Below are 13349 nucleotides of genomic sequence, written 5' to 3'. Positions count from 1 at the left end.
CCGCCGGTCATTCAGGCGGGAGAAGGGGCAGGGCCCTCCTAGTCCCTGAGGATCTTCGAAGGCCCCCACGCCAAAACCTGTGGGCCCACGGTCCCGCTCCCAGCTCCGACCCCTCGGCCCGCCCCACCGCGCGCCACACAGCCAGGGGATTGGGCCAGAAGGCCTCCTGGGGGCTAACGCAAACCCTAGGTGGGTCCCCAAGGGGCCCATCCCTAGGAGCTTGGCGCCCCAACGCCGGGAATTGGGAACCTCCAAACCCCAGCGCTGGACTCACCCTGCAGCCCCCCGCCACCCGGGTCGCTTCAGGCGCCGCCGGTCATTCAGGGCGGGAGAAGAGGTAGGGCCCTCCGAGCCCCCGGCAAGCTTCAAAGGCCCCCTGCGCCAAAACACTTGGGCCCACGCTCCCACTCCCGCTCTGCAGCGCCCTCCCCTCGGCCCGCCCCCTGCTCGCCACACACCGCCGGTGGTCCTGCCTGCCGGTGTCCTGGGGGTTATCCTAACCCTAGGTGGGCCCCAGAGGGGCCCCTCCCAAGGGTCCTGGCACCGCAACTCTGGGCATTGGGGTCCCCCGAGCCCCAGGGCAAGACTAACACTGCTGCCCATCCACCACCTGGGCCACTAGGGGCGCTGCCGCTCATTCAGGGCTGGAGAATGGGCAGGGCCCGCTGCGTCCCCGCCGACCTTCGATGGCCCCCCGCCCCAAAGCGCTTGGGCCCACTTTCCCACTAGTCAGCGCCCTCACCTCAACCGGCCCCTGCGCTGGAAAGAGAGCAGGCGGATCGGACCTGCCGGCCACCTGGGGGTAACCTTAAACCTAGGGCGGTCCCCGAGGGGCCCCTCCCAAGGGGCCTTGCGCGGCCATGCCGGGGATCCTGGACGTCCTAGCCCCAGCCCGGACTCACCCTGCAGCCCCCTGGCATCTGGGCTCCTCGGGGCGCCGCCGGTCATTCAGGCGGGAGAAGGGGCAGGGCCCTCCGAGCCCCCGACCTCCTTAGAAGGTCCCTGCGCCAAAACCTGTGGGCCCACGGTCCCGCTCGCCAGCTCCCTCCCCTCGGTCCGCCCCACCGCGAGCCACACAGCCAGGGGATTGGGCCTGAAGGCCTCCAGGGGGCTAACCCAAACCCTAGGTGGGTCCCCGAGGGGCCCATCCCAAGGGGCTTGGCGACCCAACGCCGGGGATTGGGAACCTCCAAACCCCAGCGCTGGACTCACCCTGCAGCCCCCCGCCACCCGGGCCGCTAGGGGCGCCGCCGGTCATTCAGGGGGGGAGTTGGGTAGGGCCCTCCGAGCCCCCGGGGAGCTTCGAAGGCCCCCTGCGCCAAAACACTTGGGCCCACGCTCCGCTCTCGAGCGCCCTCCCCTCCGGCCGCACCCCCGCCTCGTCCCCCCACCCCCCACACCCCCGCTCGCCACACCGCCTGTGGATCCTGCCTGCCGTCCTCCTGGGGGCTAATCCTAACCCTTGTTCGGCCCCTGAGGAGCCCCTCCCAAGGGGCCTGGCACCGCAACGCCGGGGATTGGGTCGCCCAAGCCCCAGCGCTGGACTCACCCTTCGCCCCAGCGCTGGACTCACCATTCGCCCAAGCGCCACGCAGGTCATTATTGGCGTCGCCGGTCATTCAGTTCGGGAGAACGTGCAGGGCACTCCGAGCCCCTGACGACATTTGAAGGCCCCCCGCACCAAAACGCTTGGGCCCACGCTCCCAGTCCTCAGCGCCCTCAGCTCGGCCTGCCCCTCCGCTCGCCGCACATCCAGCAGATCGGGCTTGCGGGACTCCTGGGGGCTAACCCTAACTCTAGGTGGGCTCCTGGGGGGCCCCACCCAAGGGGCCTGGCGCCCCAACGCCAGGGATTGGGGACCCGAGACCGAGCGCCAGACTGTACCCGCAGCCCCCCGCCACCTGGGCCGCTAGGGGCACCGCCGGTCATTCAGGCGGGAGAAGGGGCAGGGCCCTCAGAGCCCCTGCCGACCTTTGATGGCCCCCCCGCCCCAAAGCGCTTGGGCCCACGTTCCCACTAGTCAGCGCCCTCACCTCAACCTGCCTCTCCGCTCGAAACACAGCAGGCGGATCGCACCTGCCGGCCTCCTGGGGGCTAACCGTAACCCTACGTCGGTCCCCGAGGGGCCCCTCCCAAGGGGACTTGCGCAGCCACGCCGGGGATCCTGGACGTCCTAGCCCCAGGGCCGGACACACCCTGCAGCCCCCGCCACCGGGGCCGCTAGGGTCGCCGCCGGTCATTCAGGCGGGAGAAGGGGCAGGGCCCTCCTAGTCCCTGAGGATCTTCGAAGGCCCCCACGCCAAAACCTGTGGGCCCACGGTCCCGCTCCCAGCTCCGACCCCTCGGCCCGCCCCACCGCGCGCCACACAGCCAGGGGATTGGGCCAGAAGGCCTCCTGGGGGCTAACGCAAACCCTAGGTGGGTCCCCAAGGGGCCCATCCCTAGGAGCTTGGCGCCCCAACGCCGGGAATTGGGAACCTCCAAACCCCAGCGCTGGACTCACCCTGCAGCCCCCCGCCACCCGGGTCGCTTCAGGCGCCGCCGGTCATTCAGGGCGGGAGAAGAGGTAGGGCCCTCCGAGCCCCCGGCAAGCTTCAAAGGCCCCCTGCGCCAAAACACTTGGGCCCACGCTCCCACTCCCGCTCTGCAGCGCCCTCCCCTCGGCCCGCCCCCTGCTCGCCACACCGCCGGTGGTCCTGCCTGCCGGTGTCCTGGGGGTTATCCTAACCCTAGGTGGGCCCCAGAGGGGCCCCTCCCAAGGGTCCTGGCACCGCAACTCCGGGCATTGGGGTCCCCCGAGCCCCAGGGCAAGACTAACACTGCTGCCCATCCACCACCTGGGCCACTAGGGGCGCTGCCGCTCATTCAGGGCTGGAGAATGGGCAGGGCCCGCTGCGTCCCCGCCGACCTTCGATGGCCCCCCGCCCCAAAGCGCTTGGGCCCACTTTCCCACTAGTCAGCGCCCTCACCTCAACCGGCCCCTGCGCTGGAAAGAGAGCAGGCGGATCGGACCTGCCGGCCACCTGGGGGTAACCTTAAACCTAGGGCGGTCCCCGAGGGGCCCCTCCCAAGGGGCCTTGCGCGGCCATGCCGGGGATCCTGGACGTCCTAGCCCCAGCCCGGACTCACCCTGCAGCCCCCTGGCATCTGGGCTCCTCGGGGCGCCGCCGGTCATTCAGGCGGGAGAAGGGGCAGGGCCCTCCGAGCCCCCGACCTCCTTAGAAGGTCCCTGCGCCAAAACCTGTGGGCCCACGGTCCCGCTCGCCAGCTCCCTCCCCTCGGTCCGCCCCACCGCGAGCCACACAGCCAGGGGATTGGGCCTGAAGGCCTCCAGGGGGCTAACCCAAACCCTAGGTGGGTCCCCGAGGGGCCCATCCCAAGGGGCTTGGCGACCCAACGCCGGGGATTGGGAACCTCCAAACCCCAGCGCTGGACTCACCCTGCAGCCCCCCGCCACCCGGGCCGCTAGGGGCGCCGCCGGTCATTCAGGGGGGGAGTTGGGTAGGGCCCTCCGAGCCCCCGGGGAGCTTCGAAGGCCCCCTGCGCCAAAACACTTGGGCCCACGCTCCGCTCTCCAGCGCCCTCCCCTCCGGCCGCACCCCCGCCTCGTCCCCCCACCCCCCACACCCCCGCTCGCCACACCGCCTGTGGATCCTGCCTGCCGTCCTCCTGGGGGCTAATCCTAACCCTTGTTCGGCCCCTGAGGAGCCCCTCCCAAGGGGCCTGGCACCGCAACGCCGGGGATTGGGTCGCCCAAGCCCCAGCGCTGGACTCACCCTTCGCCCCAGCGCTGGACTCACCATTCGCCCAAGCGCCACGCAGGTCATTATTGGCGTCGCCGGTCATTCAGTTCGGGAGAACGTGCAGGGCACTCCGAGCCCCTGACGACATTTGAAGGCCCCCCGCACCAAAACGCTTGGGCCCACGCTCCCAGTCCTCAGCGCCCTCAGCTCGGCCTGCCCCTCCGCTCGCCGCACATCCAGCAGATCGGGCTTGCGGGACTCCTGGGGGCTAACCCTAACTCTAGGTGGGCTCCTGGGGGGCCCCACCCAAGGGGCCTGGCGCCCCAACGCCAGGGATTGGGGACCCGAGACCGAGCGCCAGACTGTACCCGCAGCCCCCCGCCACCTGGGCCGCTAGGGGCACCGCCGGTCATTCAGGCGGGAGAAGGGGCAGGGCCCTCAGAGCCCCTGCCGACCTTTGATGGCCCCCCCGCCCCAAAGCGCTTGGGCCCACGTTCCCACTAGTCAGCGCCCTCACCTCAACCTGCCTCTCCGCTCGAAACACAGCAGGCGGATCGCACCTGCCGGCCTCCTGGGGGCTAACCGTAACCCTACGTCGGTCCCCGAGGGGCCCCTCCCAAGGGGACTTGCGCAGCCACGCCGGGGATCCTGGACGTCCTAGCCCCAGGGCCGGACACACCCTGCAGCCCCCGCCACCGGGGCCGCTAGGGTCGCCGCCGGTCATTCAGGCGGGAGAAGGGGCAGGGCCCTCCTAGTCCCTGAGGATCTTCGAAGGCCCCCACGCCAAAACCTGTGGGCCCACGGTCCCGCTCCCAGCTCCGACCCCTCGGCCCGCCCCACCGCGCGCCACACAGCCAGGGGATTGGGCCAGAAGGCCTCCTGGGGGCTAACGCAAACCCTAGGTGGGTCCCCAAGGGGCCCATCCCTAGGAGCTTGGCGCCCCAACGCCGGGAATTGGGAACCTCCAAACCCCAGCGCTGGACTCACCCTGCAGCCCCCCGCCACCCGGGTCGCTTCAGGCGCCGCCGGTCATTCAGGGCGGGAGAAGAGGTAGGGCCCTCCGAGCCCCCGGCAAGCTTCAAAGGCCCCCTGCGCCAAAACACTTGGGCCCACGCTCCCACTCCCGCTCTGCAGCGCCCTCCCCTCGGCCCGCCCCCTGCTCGCCACACCCGCCGGTGGTCCTGCCTGCCGGTGTCCTAGGGGTTATCCTAACCCTAGGTGGGCCCCAGAGGGGCCCCTCCCAAGGGTCCTGGCACCGCAACTCCGGGCATTGGGGTCCCCCGAGCCCCAGGGCAAGACTAACACTGCTGCCCATCCACCACCTGGGCCACTAGGGGCGCTGCCGCTCATTCAGGGCTGGAGAATGGGCAGGGCCCGCTGAGTCCCCGCCGACCTTCGATGGCCCCCCGCCCCAAAGCGCTTGGGCCCACTTTCCCACTAGTCAGCGCCCTCACCTCAACCGGCCCCTCCGCTGGAAAGAGAGCAGGCGGATCGGACGTGCCGGCCACCTGGGGGTAACCTTAACCCTAGGGCGGTCCCCGAGGGGCCCCTCCCAAGGGGCCTTGCGCGGCCATGCCGGGGATCCTGGACGTCCTAGCCCCAGCCCGGACTCACCCTGCAGCCCTCTGGCATCCGGGCTCCTCGGGGCGCCGCCGGTCATTCAGGCGGGAGAAGGGGCAGGGCCCTCCGAGCCCCCGACCTCCTTAGAAGGTCCCTGCGCCAAAACCTGTGGGCCCACGGTCCCGCTCGCCAGCTCCCTCCCCTCGGTCCGCCCCACCGCGAGCCACACAGCCAGGGGATTGGGCCTGAAGGCCTCCAGGGGGCTAACCCAAACCCTAGGTGGGTCCCCGAGGGGCCCATCCCAAGGGGCTTGGCGACCCAACGCCGGGGATTGGGAACCTCCAAACCCCAGCGCTGGACTCACCCTGCAGCCCCCCGCCACCCGGGCCGCTAGGGGCGCCGCCGGTCATTCAGGGGGGGAGTTGGGTAGGGCCCTCTGAGCCCCCGGGGAGCTTCGAAGGCCCCCTGCGCCAAAACACTTGGGCCCACGCTCCGCTCTCCAGCGCCCTCCCCTCCGGCCGCACCCCCGCCTCGTCCCCCCACCCCCCCCCACCCCCGCTCGCCACACCGCCTGTGGATCCTGCCTGCCGGCCTCCTGGGGGCTAATCCTAACCCTTGTTCGGCCCCCGAGGGGCCCCTCCCAAGGGGCCTGGCACCGCAACGCCGGGGATTGGGTCGCCCGAGCCCCAGCGCTGGACTCACCCTTCGCCCCAGCGCTGGACTCACCATTCGCCCAAGCGCCACGCAGGTCATTATTGGCGCCGCCGGTCATTCAGTTCGGGAGAACGTGCAGGGCACTCCGAGCCCCTGACGACATTTGAAGGCCCCCCGCGCCAAAACGCTTGGGCCCACGCTCCCAGTCCTCAGCGCCCTCAGCTCGGCCTGCCCCTCCGCTCGCCGCACATCCAGCAGATCGGGCTTGCGGGACTCCTGGGGGCTAACCCTAACTCTAGGTGGGCTCCTGAGGGGCCCCACCCAAGGGGCCTGGCGCCCCAACGCCAGGGATTGGGGACCCGAGACCGAGCGCCAGACTTTACCCGCAGCCCCCCGCCACCTGGGCCGCTAGGGGCACCGCCGGTCATTCAGGCGGGAGAAGGGGCAGGGCCCTCAGAGCCCCTGCCGACCTTTGATGGCCCCCCCGCCCCAAAGCGCTTGGGCCCACGTTCCCACTAGTCAGCGCCCTCACCTCAACCTGCCTCTCCGCTCGAAACACAGCAGGCGGATCGCACCTGCCGGCCTCCTGGGGGCTAACCGTAACCCTACGTCGGTCCCCGAGGGGCCCCTCCCAAGGGGACTTGCGCAGCCACGCCGGGGATCCTGGACGTCCTAGCCCCAGGGCCGGACACACCCTGCAGCCCCCGCCACCGGGGCCGCTAGGGTCGCCGCCGGTCATTCAGGCGGGAGAAGGGGCAGGGCCCTCCTAGTCCCTGAGGATCTTCGAAGGCCCCCACGCCAAAACCTGTGGGCCCACGGTCCCGCTCCCAGCTCCGACCCCTCGGCCCGCCCCACCGCGCGCCACACAGCCAGGGGATTGGGCCAGAAGGCCTCCTGGGGGCTAACGCAAACCCTAGGTGGGTCCCCAAGGGGCCCATCCCTAGGAGCTTGGCGCCCCAACGCCGGGAATTGGGAACCTCCAAACCCCAGCGCTGGACTCACCCTGCAGCCCCCCGCCACCCGGGTCGCTTCAGGCGCCGCCGGTCATTCAGGGCGGGAGAAGAGGTAGGGCCCTCCGAGCCCCCGGCAAGCTTCAAAGGCCCCCTGCGCCAAAACACTTGGGCCCACGCTCCCACTCCCGCTCTGCAGCGCCCTCCCCTCGGCCCGCCCCCTGCTCGCCACACCGCCGGTGGTCCTGCCTGCCGGTGTCCTGGGGGTTATCCTAACCCTAGGTGGGCCCCAGAGGGGCCCCTCCCAAGGGTCCTGGCACCGCAACTCCGGGCATTGGGGTCCCCCGAGCCCCAGGGCAAGACTAACACTGCTGCCCATCCACCACCTGGGCCACTAGGGGCGCTGCCGCTCATTCAGGGCTGGAGAATGGGCAGGGCCCGCTGAGTCCCCGCCGACCTTCAATGGCCCCCCGCCCCAAAGCGCTTGGGCCCACTTTCCCACTAGTCAGCGCCCTCACCTCAACCGGCCCCTCCGCTGGAAAGAGAGCAGGCGGATCGGACGTGCCGGCCACCTGGGGGTAACCTTAACCCTAGGGCGGTCCCCGAGGGGCCCCTCCCAAGGGGCCTTGCGCGGCCATGCCGGGGATCCTGGACGTCCTAGCCCCAGCCAGGACTCACCCTGCAGCCCCCTGGCATCCGGGCTCCTCGGGGCGCCGCCGGTCATTCAGGCGGGAGAAGGGGCAGGGCCCTCCGAGCCCCCGACCTCCTTAGAAGGTCCCTGCGCCAAAACCTGTGGGCCCACGGTCCCGCTCGCCAGCTCCCTCCCCTCGGTCCGCCCCACCGCGAGCCACACAGCCAGGGGATTGGGCCTGAAGGCCTCCAGGGGGCTAACCCAAACCCTAGGTGGGTCCCCGAGGGGCCCATCCCAAGGGGCTTGGCGACCCAACGCCGGGGATTGGGAACCTCCAAACCCCAGCGCTGGACTCACCCTGCAGCCCCCCGCCACCCGGGCCGCTAGGGGCGCCGCCGGTCATTCAGGGGGGGAGTTGGGTAGGGCCCTCTGAGCCCCCGGGGAGCTTCGAAGGCCCCCTGCGCCAAAACACTTGGGCCCACGCTCCGCTCTCCAGCGCCCTCCCCTCCGGCCGCACCCCCGCCTCGTCCCCCCACCCCCCCCACCCCCGCTCGCCACACCGCCTGTGGATCCTGCCTGCCGGCCTCCTGGGGGCTAATCCTAACCCTTGTTCGGCCCCCGAGGGGCCCCTCCCAAGGGGCCTGGCACCGCAACGCCGGGGATTGGGTCGCCCGAGCCCCAGCGCTGGACTCACCCTTCGCCCCAGCGCTGGACTCACCATTCGCCCAAGCGCCACGCAGGTCATTATTGGCGCCGCCGGTCATTCAGTTCGGGAGAACGTGCAGGGCACTCCGAGCCCCTGACGACATTTGAAGGCCCCCCGCGCCAAAACGCTTGGGCCCACGCTCCCAGTCCTCAGCGCCCTCAGCTCGGCCTGCCCCTCCGCTCGCCGCACATCCAGCAGATCGGGCTTGCGGGACTCCTGGGGGCTAACCCTAACTCTAGGTGGGCTCCTGAGGGGCCCCACCCAAGGGGCCTGGCGCCCCAACGCCAGGGATTGGGGACCCGAGACCGAGCGCCAGACTTTACCCGCAGCCCCCCGCCACCTGGGCCGCTAGGGGCACCGCCGGTCATTCAGGCGGGAGAAGGGGCAGGGCCCTCAGAGCCCCTGCCGACCTTTGATGGCCCCCCCGCCCCAAAGCGCTTGGGCCCACGTTCCCACTAGTCAGCGCCCTCACCTCAACCTGCCTCTCCGCTCGAAACACAGCAGGCGGATCGCACCTGCCGGCCTCCTGGGGGCTAACCGTAACCCTACGTCGGTCCCCGAGGGGCCCCTCCCAAGGGGACTTGCGCAGCCACGCCGGGGATCCTGGACGTCCTAGCCCCAGGGCCGGACACACCCTGCAGCCCCCGCCACCGGGGCCGCTAGGGTCGCCGCCGGTCATTCAGGCGGGAGAAGGGGCAGGGCCCTCCTAGTCCCTGAGGATCTTCGAAGGCCCCCACGCCAAAACCTGTGGGCCCACGGTCCCGCTCCCAGCTCCGACCCCTCGGCCCGCCCCACCGCGCGCCACACAGCCAGGGGATTGGGCCAGAAGGCCTCCTGGGGGCTAACGCAAACCCTAGGTGGGTCCCCAAGGGGCCCATCCCTAGGAGCTTGGCGCCCCAACGCCGGGAATTGGGAACCTCCAAACCCCAGCGCTGGACTCACCCTGCAGCCCCCCGCCACCCGGGTCGCTTCAGGCGCCGCCGGTCATTCAGGGCGGGAGAAGAGGTAGGGCCCTCCGAGCCCCCGGCAAGCTTCAAAGGCCCCCTGCGCCAAAACACTTGGGCCCACGCTCCCACTCCCGCTCTGCAGCGCCCTCCCCTCGGCCCGCCCCCTGCTCGCCACACCGCCGGTGGTCCTGCCTGCCGGTGTCCTGGGGGTTATCCTAACCCTAGGTGGGCCCCAGAGGGGCCCCTCCCAAGGGTCCTGGCACCGCAACTCTGGGCATTGGGGTCCCCCGAGCCCCAGGGCAAGACTAACACTGCTGCCCATCCACCACCTGGGCCACTAGGGGCGCTGCCGCTCATTCAGGGCTGGAGAATGGGCAGGGCCCGCTGCGTCCCCGCCGACCTTCGATGGCCCCCCGCCCCAAAGCGCTTGGGCCCACTTTCCCACTAGTCAGCGCCCTCACCTCAACCGGCCCCTGCGCTGGAAAGAGAGCAGGCGGATCGGACCTGCCGGCCACCTGGGGGTAACCTTAAACCTAGGGCGGTCCCCGAGGGGCCCCTCCCAAGGGGCCTTGCGCGGCCATGCCGGGGATCCTGGACGTCCTAGCCCCAGCCCGGACTCACCCTGCAGCCCCCTGGCATCTGGGCTCCTCGGGGCGCCGCCGGTCATTCAGGCGGGAGAAGGGGCAGGGCCCTCCGAGCCCCCGACCTCCTTAGAAGGTCCCTGCGCCAAAACCTGTGGGCCCACGGTCCCGCTCGCCAGCTCCCTCCCCTCGGTCCGCCCCACCGCGAGCCACACAGCCAGGGGATTGGGCCTGAAGGCCTCCAGGGGGCTAACCCAAACCCTAGGTGGGTCCCCGAGGGGCCCATCCCAAGGGGCTTGGCGACCCAACGCCGGGGATTGGGAACCTCCAAACCCCAGCGCTGGACTCACCCTGCAGCCCCCCGCCACCCGGGCCGCTAGGGGCGCCGCCGGTCATTCAGGGGGGGAGTTGGGTAGGGCCCTCCGAGCCCCCGGGGAGCTTCGAAGGCCCCCTGCGCCAAAACACTTGGGCCCACGCTCCGCTCTCGAGCGCCCTCCCCTCCGGCCGCACCCCCGCCTCGTCCCCCCACCCCCCACACCCCCGCTCGCCACACCGCCTGTGGATCCTGCCTGCCGTCCTCCTGGGGGCTAATCCTAACCCTTGTTCGGCCCCTGAGGAGCCCCTCCCAAGGGGCCTGGCACCGCAACGCCGGGGATTGGGTCGCCCAAGCCCCAGCGCTGGACTCACCCTTCGCCCCAGCGCTGGACTCACCATTCGCCCAAGCGCCACGCAGGTCATTATTGGCGTCGCCGGTCATTCAGTTCGGGAGAACGTGCAGGGCACTCCGAGCCCCTGACGACATTTGAAGGCCCCCCGCACCAAAACGCTTGGGCCCACGCTCCCAGTCCTCAGCGCCCTCAGCTCGGCCTGCCCCTCCGCTCGCCGCACATCCAGCAGATCGGGCTTGCGGGACTCCTGGGGGCTAACCCTAACTCTAGGTGGGCTCCTGGGGGGCCCCACCCAAGGGGCCTGGCGCCCCAACGCCAGGGATTGGGGACCCGAGACCGAGCGCCAGACTGTACCCGCAGCCCCCCGCCACCTGGGCCGCTAGGGGCACCGCCGGTCATTCAGGCGGGAGAAGGGGCAGGGCCCTCAGAGCCCCTGCCGACCTTTGATGGCCCCCCCGCCCCAAAGCGCTTGGGCCCACGTTCCCACTAGTCAGCGCCCTCACCTCAACCTGCCTCTCCGCTCGAAACACAGCAGGCGGATCGCACCTGCCGGCCTCCTGGGGGCTAACCGTAACCCTACGTCGGTCCCCGAGGGGCCCCTCCCAAGGGGACTTGCGCAGCCACGCCGGGGATCCTGGACGTCCTAGCCCCAGGGCCGGACACACCCTGCAGCCCCCGCCACCGGGGCCGCTAGGGTCGCCGCCGGTCATTCAGGCGGGAGAAGGGGCAGGGCCCTCCTAGTCCCTGAGGATCTTCGAAGGCCCCCACGCCAAAACCTGTGGGCCCACGGTCCCGCTCCCAGCTCCGACCCCTCGGCCCGCCCCACCGCGCGCCACACAGCCAGGGGATTGGGCCAGAAGGCCTCCTGGGGGCTAACGCAAACCCTAGGTGGGTCCCCAAGGGGCCCATCCCTAGGAGCTTGGCGCCCCAACGCCGGGAATTGGGAACCTCCAAACCCCAGCGCTGGACTCACCCTGCAGCCCCCCGCCACCCGGGTCGCTTCAGGCGCCGCCGGTCATTCAGGGCGGGAGAAGAGGTAGGGCCCTCCGAGCCCCCGGCAAGCTTCAAAGGCCGCCTGCGCCAAAACACTTGGGCCCACGCTCCCACTCCCGCTCTGCAGCGCCCTCCCCTCGGCCCGCCCCCTGCTCGCCACACCGCCGGTGGTCCTGCCTGCCGGTGTCCTGGGGGTTATCCTAACCCTAGGTGGGCCCCAGAGGGGCCCCTCCCAAGGGTCCTGGCACCGCAACTCTGGGCATTGGGGTCCCCCGAGCCCCAGGGCAAGACTAACACTGCTGCCCCTCCACCACCTGGGCCACTAGGGGCGCTGCCGCTCATTCAGGGCTGGAGAATGGGCAGGGCCCGCTGAGTCCCCGCCGACCTTCGATGGCCCCCCGTCCCAAAGCGCTTGGGCCCACTTTCCCACTAGTCAGCGCCCTCACCTCAACCGGCCCCTCCGCTGGAAAGAGAGCAGGCGGATCGGACGTGCCGGCCACCTGGGGGTAACCTTAACCCTAGGGCGGTCCCCGAGGGGCCCCTCCCAAGGGGCCTTGCGCGGCCATGCCGGGGATCCTGGACGTCCTAGCCCCAGCCCGGACTCACCCTGCAGCCCCCTGGCATCCGGGCTCCTCGGGGCGCCGCCGGTCATTCAGGCGGGAGAAGGGGCAGGGCCCTCCGAGCCCCCGACCTCCTTAGAAGGTCCCTGCGCCAAAACCTGTGGGCCCACGGTCCCGCTCGCCAGCTCCCTCCCCTCGGTCCGCCCCACCGCGAGCCACACAGCCAGGGGATTGGGCCTGAAGGCCTCCAGGGGGCTAACCCAAACCCTAGGTGGGTCCCCGAGGGGCCCATCCCAAGGGGCTTGGCGACCCAACGCCGGGGATTGGGAACCTCCAAACCCCAGCGCTGGACTCACCCTGCAGCCCCCCGCCACCCGGGCCGCTAGGGGCGCCGCCGGTCATTCAGGGGGGGAGTTGGGTAGGGCCCTCCGAGCCCCCGGGGAGCTTCGAAGGCCCCCTGCGCCAAAACACTTGGGCCCACGCTCCGCTCTCGAGCGCCCTCCCCTCCGGCCGCACCCCCGCCTCGTCCCCCCACCCCCCCCACCCCCGCTCGCCACACCGCCTGTGGATCCTGCCTGCCGGCCTCCTGGGGGCTAATCCTAACCCTTGTTCGGCCCCCGAGGGGCCCCTCCCAAGGGGCCTGGCACCGCAACGCCGGGGATTGGGTCGCCCGAGCCCCAGCGCTGGACTCACCCTTCGCCCCAGCGCTGGACTCACCATTCGCCCAAGCGCCACGCAGGTCATTATTGGCGCCGCCGGTCATTCAGTTCGGGAGAACGTGCAGGGCACTCCGAGCCCCTGACGACATTTGAAGGCCCCCCGCGCCAAAACGCTTGGGCCCACGCTCCCAGTCCTCAGCGCCCTCAGCTCGGCCTGCCCCTCCGCTCGCCGCACATCCAGCAGATCGGGCTTGCGGGACTCCTGGGGGCTAACCCTAACTCTAGGTGGGCTCCTGAGGGGCCCCACCCAAGGGGCCTGGCGCCCCAACGCCAGGGATTGGGGACCCGAGACCGAGCGCCAGACTTTACCCGCAGCCCCCCGCCACCTGGGCCGCTAGGGGCACCGCCGGTCATTCAGGCGGGAGAAGGGGCAGGGCCCTCAGAGCCCCTGCCGACCTTTGATGGCCCCCCCGCCCCAAAGCGCTTGGGCCCACGTTCCCACTAGTCAGCGCCCTCACCTCAACCTGCCTCTCCGCTCGAAACACAGCAGGCGGATCGCACCTGCCGGCCTCCTGGGGGCTAACCGTAACCCTACGTCGGTCCCCGAGGGGCCCCTCCCAAGGGGACTTGCGCAGCCACGCCGGGGATCCTGGACGTCCTAGCCCCAGGGCCGGACACACCCTGCAGCCCCCGCCAC

Source organism: Ursus arctos, unplaced genomic scaffold (assembly GCF_023065955.2).
Source record: "Ursus arctos isolate Adak ecotype North America unplaced genomic scaffold, UrsArc2.0 scaffold_13, whole genome shotgun sequence".
Classification (NCBI taxonomy): Eukaryota; Metazoa; Chordata; class Mammalia; order Carnivora; family Ursidae; genus Ursus; species Ursus arctos.
This window is presented reverse-complemented; position numbering follows the sequence as displayed.